Source organism: Vespula pensylvanica, chromosome 9 (genome assembly GCF_014466175.1).
Source record: "Vespula pensylvanica isolate Volc-1 chromosome 9, ASM1446617v1, whole genome shotgun sequence".
Classification (NCBI taxonomy): domain Eukaryota; kingdom Metazoa; phylum Arthropoda; class Insecta; order Hymenoptera; family Vespidae; genus Vespula; species Vespula pensylvanica.
The window spans coordinates 3020268-3027767 of record NC_057693.1 but is presented as its reverse complement, the minus strand read 5'-3'; positions in this window follow the sequence as shown (position 1 = coordinate 3027767).

Sequence of the window (7500 nt, the reverse complement as noted above, 5' to 3'; positions counted from 1 at the left end):
AGGATAGGACTTTTTCTCTTATTGTTAGTACGGTGAAGATAAAAATTGAAAGAAAGAGAGAGAGAGAGAGAGAGAGAGAGAGAGAGAGAGAGAGAAAGAAAGAGTGATAAATAGAGTGAGTGTGTGAAAACGAGAGAGAAAAAGAGAAAGAAAGAGAGAGAGAGAGAGAGAGAGAGAAAGGAGGTGCGTGATCGTACGTTCAAACAAACGAATTCGTTTTTGGGAGCGTCGTCGAGCACCACTTTTCGTTATCTCGGGTCATCTAAGCCCTTAAGGGACAACGATAAAAGAGATTAGGTGCGAAGTACGATTAATAGATATATACAGATATATATATATACATATATGTGTGTATATATATGTATATATGTCACACATATATATGTATGTGTATATATATATATATATATATATACAGGTCGATTAAAAAGGTCGATAAAGGGATTCAGGCAATACGATAATTAGCTTGAATTGCTCCAATTTTCGAAATAACGGAGCGTCAGGTTTGAATCTGTTGCGTGAGCGTGTGCTTGTGTGCGTATGTTTGTATGTGTGTATGTGCGTATGTGCTTTCACGTATATGAGAAAGATGAGAAAAAAAGAGAGAGAGAATGAGAGAGGATAAAAAAGATTTGTCAAGTAGAAGAACGATTAAAGAACGTGTCATTGTTTGACGTTGTCGTTCTCGTTGGTCCTCGTTAGTCCCTCGTTGTTTTCTTCTTTCATCGTATTACATGTAAGTACGCGATTATAATAAAGCGTTGAAGAGACAAAAATACAGAGAAAGAAAGAGAGAGAGAGAGAGAGAGAGAGGAGAATTACAAGGGTAAAAGATCATTGCTATATATGTTTATAGTGGTAAAAATGAAGAAGAGCAATGAGAAACGATATTACTACAGCGGACTATTTTTCTTCAATGTATCAGAAAATGTATCAGAAAAATAATTCGTGTTAGCAGAAAATATCGTAATTAAATATCGCGTATCCTTAGATTAATTAAGAAACGGGATTAAAAAGCAGACAGTCAATCCATCCTATTAATAGATAGATAAACAAGAAAATGAAGAGGTTTATTGTGAAAATTTTAAGACAATATACTCCTCGCTATTCTCGTTCCTTACCAGTTTACCATAATCATAGCCTAATTTATTAATACTTCACTCTTCGATCTTTTTATCAAACGGCGAATCACAATTGGCGAACAGATAGATCTCTCCTATCGTTTTTAAAATTTTTATTTCAAGTTAATCAAGATGGAAAAATGAATATTGAAAGATTTTTATTAATTTTGTCTGATTCCAACGGAAACGACGACGAAAACAAGAATGAGAACGAGAACGATAACGACGATGGCGACAACGACGGCGAAGAGGATAAAATGTGTAATAATTAAGCAAAAAAAAAAAAAACGAGCTAGAATTAAAATAACAATACTATAGCGAGGGACTGATATATTTACAATATAAAAATAGACACGGCGTATATTAGTTTGCGGACATTAGGTTAATAATTAAAAAAACGGAGCTGTTCAAAAGCGAGAGAGAGAGAAAGAGAGGGAGAGAGAGAATGAATAGAAAGAAAAAAAAAGAAAAGAAAGGGAATAAAAATGCGGATACATAATTAGATATTAATCGTAGAACAGTGTGTCGGCGATATTTCATTCTATTAACGATTAACGATATTACAATAGAAATATTTAAATCATCGTATCGCACGAATTAAAGTTCAAACTTTAATCTAAGTAAATTATTTAATCGTTAAATGGATTATTATTTTTCTTGCTTCGTTGTTATTTTAATAGTTTAGAAACGAATCGAAAGGATAAGTTAGATGAAAACGATTCTACGAAATATTTAGTCAATTATTTTGCTTTGTAATAAAACGATTTGGTAATTTAGTCAATCTCGTAAAAGTTAGTCAATGACTCAATATGCGTCTATGAATAAAACGATTCAATGTTTTACAAAAAGAGTCAAATGGTTTACGGTCTACATATGGAATGATTCGTGATATATCTATGCGTAGAACGACTCGATGATATTTACGACATATAATATTTACAAGAAGTTTCGTCAATGATCGAAAACTCCTCGCATTGAGAAATTACTCCACAAACACTTTGTAAATCATAGAATCGTTCTACTCGTAGTAACCCTTGAAATCATCGAATCGTTTATATTCTACATACAATTGTTAAATATTAATCCGACTAATAATAAAATAACTAATCGAATAGTATCGTGTGATTAACATTGGCATGGGTGAAAATCTAATTGTTAAAATCGATTAATAATGTAAAATTTCACTCGTAAAATCGTCAATCGTTAATTAAAATTATAATATTAGCCAAGAGACTGTTATAGAAGTACATATAGCGTGCGGGTAAGGAAATTGCAAATATGGCTGCGAGAATACTGATAATAACGATAATACTAAAAATTATAACAATAACAATAATAATAATAATAATATTAATATATATATAATAATAATAATATATATAATAAAAAATAATAATACGATTAACATTAACGTTAACATTAACAATACACATGAAGAATAATAAAGGTCTCAAAAATAACAACAATTATGATAACGTCGATATTACTGCTGCTGATGATAATGATGATGATGATGATGATGGATGATGATGATGACGACGACGATGATGATAATGATAATAAAAATAATGATAATGACGATAATGATGATGACGATGATGATGATAACGATGATGATGATGATGACGATGACGATGATGATGATGATGATGATGATGATGATGATGATGATGATGATGATGAAGATGATGATGATGATGATGATGATGATGATGATGATGTTGACATAGTGCGATTATTATTACTATATTAATATGGCAATACGATGATATACATATATTATATGAAATACAACGATATATTTATCGAATATTTATTGAGCATTAGCGTATCGTGTAGTATGATTGTACAAAGTAGATTGAGAGAGGGAGAGAGAGAAAGAGTGAGTACGAGCGAAAGTGGAAGAGTGAAAGTGAGAGTGTAATAAAAAAGAAAAAGAGAAAGAGAAAGACACACAAAAACGGACAGATAGACAGACAAACAGATAAACAGATTGACGGATTGACGGACGGACGAAGAAGAAAAAAAACGATTACAAAAAAGAGAGAGAGAGGAATTCTAGCAAAAGCAATAATACGTATTAAAAAGCAGAGAACAAGGAAACTCGGGTGGCAATGCTAAAAGTGTTAAGGGCAATAAAAAAAAGAAAAAAGTGAAGATAGAAAGGAAGAGAAAAGTGGGAAGAAGGCAACGCGAGAAAGACGTGCGCACGGACGACACGAGCGAAGAAAATATTATATTAAAAAGAAAATGGGCAGGACATGTAACACGTATCGCTTAGAGAAAGAAAGGATTTACAATGGGATAGGAATGATAATAAAAAAGAAAAAAAAGATAAAAGATAAAAAAAGAAAGAAAGAAAATAAAAACTAAAACAAACGCTTTTCGCCGTGACGTCCGACACTGTATTTTCGTCTCACGATCCTTTTTTTTACGAGATTGTGAACGAGGTTCATGTTATATATCAGGGATTAGACTAAATAGTATAATACGCTGCGAGCGAGGTGGCATGCAAAAAGAAAAAAGGGATGGTTTTTTTGAAGGGATATTGGGAAGGGGGATGGGAGTTGCCAGAGAGTGAGAAAGAGAGAGAGAAAATAAAAAAATAAATAAAATCTAGGGGTCACGGTAGTGATAATAGCGAAACTTAGAAAGAAAAAGAAAGAGAGAGAGAGAGAGAGAGAGAGAGAGAGACGAGTTGGAAAGAAGAAGCAGAGAAGAGATCAAACGATGTGATAACAAATAGAGTTGTCAAAAAGCCTCCTGGCACGCGTGCGTCTGATGATACGTACCTCATACGCGAGGTTATAATGTGAAAGAAAGAAAAAAAAAGGGACAAAATCCGAAAATCCAAAAAAAAGAAAAAAAATAATAAAATGCAAAACACCAAGAAGAAATAAATAAATGAAAAAAGATCAGTGATATTAAGTATCGTTCGATCGATTGAGTATCGAACGATGTTTACTACTGTAAGGGTAGCGAAAGCAATAATAATAATAATAATAATAATAATAATAATAATAATAATAATAATAATAATAATAATAATAATAATAATAATAATAATAATAATAATAATAATAATAATAATAATAATATTAATATTAATATTAATAATAATAATAATAATGATAATGATAATAAAAAAAAAGAAATTCAAAACCTAAACGAGAGGAAGAGTCAACGACGAGATTAGAAAAACGACGAAGTGGGAGGCTTCTTTGTCATCTTACTGCGCCAATTATATACGTTGTGTCCATATTGTCTCAATTAACACATTATGTATTATATATCCGACAATATTGATTATTAAAAATTCTTAATACATAAACCTTTCTCTTTGCGAAAATTTATCGATCTCCTAGAAGATCGCATCCTTCGAATTTGGACATTAAAACATTTTCAACAAGGACGAATATTCCGATTCGTTTGTGTCTCGTTTATGTTTGAACCTAATTATTTCGAAATAATTATTATTGTATTATCATCATCTCGTCCGTGCGTGTCGTATCTTTTGATTGTTACGAGAGATCTTATGGTCGATCGAAGGTAAGGATCTTACGATCGTGTAGAGACTGTAGATAAGGTATGCATGATTTATGAAAAGGAAGTACGCGAACAAGATAAGTAATAAAAGTAAGACAAAATAGAACAAAAAAATAATAATAATAATAACAAGAACAAGAAAACGAGCGGGACTATAGAAAAAGTCCAATTATTAGTTTATTTATACCTGCAGTCATTCACACGCGCATACACACACAGACACACACACACACACACACACACACACACACACACGTACATACGTATGTACATACGTATGTATACATACATAAATTCATACACAGACACACAGCACTCATAATTGGTCATACTCGGTGCTTTTATAATGGCGATGATTAAAAGAATGTTACAAATCACCGTGACTTTTTTCTCTTTCTTTATTTCTTTATTTTTACATTTCTTCTTTTTTCTTTATCTTCGTTCACCACTTATCAAAACCCAAAAGTCGTGTCTCTCTATTCCCACAAATTTATTTCCAGTTCCCTTAGAAAGGTTAAGAGAAGAAAAATAAAAACTCATAAGGACAGTTGACGAAGAACATGGATGGATCTTGAATCACAAGGAGATAAAAAAAAATATTAGAAATAAACAACAACGCTCTGGTAAAAAGTGAAGTATAATTTATTATGCGCATCAATTTTTTTCTTTTTTTTTTTCTTTTTTATAATAGATGCTTTATTTTTAATCACGTATCATACTAATCGTGTACAATCGAAATCAATATACATTCATATAATATTATTCGTGATTTATTACAACTCATCGCGCAAAAAGGTCCGTTAGGTTTCTCTATAAATATATGCGTGTATGTATGTATATATACGTACATACATATATATATATATACATACACACACAAATATATGTATATATATATGCATGTATTTCTTATGTGTTTGTTTCTTTTTAGTTGTATTTCTTTAAAAAATAATAACTTTTTATCGTCGTCGTCCTCGCGCGGATAAAACGCACAATAAATATCATCAGCGTATCAAAGTATAATATCAGAGGCGTTGTCGTTGCGTTCGTTAAAACGGTCCTTTCTGTTTGTTAATTATACAAAAAAAAAAAAGACAAAATAAATAAAAGAAGAAGAAGACGTAACAATTCTAGATAATCACGCAAAAACAAAAAGAAAAGAAAAGAAAAAAATAAAATTGATACGTTGATCATCTAACTATCTATAAAATTATTATCGGTATTAGTGAATATTTCATTCTTAGTTCATCATTATAAATTAATTACTTAATAGTTAATCGAATTAATAATTAACAATTGAAATTCTCATTGTAAATTAGATAAAACGATTCGATGATTTTAAACTATTTCTATGGAGTAAGCAATTCGTCAATATTTTATGGTTTGTCTACGAATAAAATGATACAATGATATAGAACGTATCTCTGCAGAATAGTTCGTCAATGATTCACAATAGTTCCTATTAGAATAAAATGATTCAATCAGCTTGCAAAGTATCTACGATGTAATTTGTCAATGTTCTAATACTAATTGTGTATTGACGAACCTCTTCATAAATATAGCTATGACTCATTGAATCATTATCTTTTGTAGATACGTCAAGAATCATTAAATCGTTTTATACATAAATACATCTACGTATCGAAAATCATTATTCGGTTGAATTATTTTCATCTCGATTATCTTGAGATAAAATATTAAAAAGAAAAAAAAAAGAAAAAAGGAAAAACAATAGAATCATTAATTAATAATAAAATATTTCTATTACAATCGTTGCAATTATTAATTGAATGAAATATCGTCCAACACCGATTATATCACTTCAGCATTAATGGAGAAGTAAAAATTATCGTTGGTATTTTTCAGCAATGAATGCAAAAATTATACGTATTTATAATATAATACTTGGTCTGATATGTCGGTAAAAAGGGGGAAAGGGGTGAAAACTGTCGTACGTGCAACAATTTCAGAACGAGATTCGAATGGTAAACGATCTCGTCGTTCAATATCAAATTAGAAAAATGTTTATCGCTTTTCTCTATTTGGATACTTGGACTTATCGATTTAACGATGATTTCTCTGTGGACGTACTGAAGCAATCGCGTCTAAAATCTGTGAATGTGCATAGTGTCAAAAATACAAATTTATCTTCGAATAAATCAAAAAAAAAAAAAAAATAAGAAAATAAAAAAAAAATAAAAAATGAAAGAAAAAACACAGGTCATACATAATATTCATATGAATCCTTATTAGTGTGTCCTTGTCTTCTTCAGCTTTGGATTTTACCCTGTCGGCTTGGTTTTATTAAAGTCGATATAATCACGACGTTAAAAAATATATTTAATAATTATTAACCATTTTATATATATATATATATATATATATATATATATATACAAATATAAAATAAAATTCATATGTGTGTGTATTTATATATAAAAATAATTATAATTAATAACTATGTATATATATATATATACATAATTATAATTACAATTATAATTAATAACCATCCAAAGTTGAAAAAACAATTCGTATCACTCTAATCGAATAACGAGCAATTAAAACTTTTTCAAGTGCTCGTGTATAGCACCTTCGATAATAATTCGATTATTTCTTGAGAGATCGAATACAATATGATTCCTACGTTTCTTTCATTAATAATCTTCTTTCATTTCTAAAATCCTTCCTAAAGCACAAATAAATGCGTCTGAATGTTTGAGACGTTCGAACGTTCTTTTATATAAACTACAAACGTCGTTTAAAAGCTTTTTTTTTTTGGTCGTTTACAATTCTCACAACCATCAACATTCTTGAATTTTTTTTTTTTTTT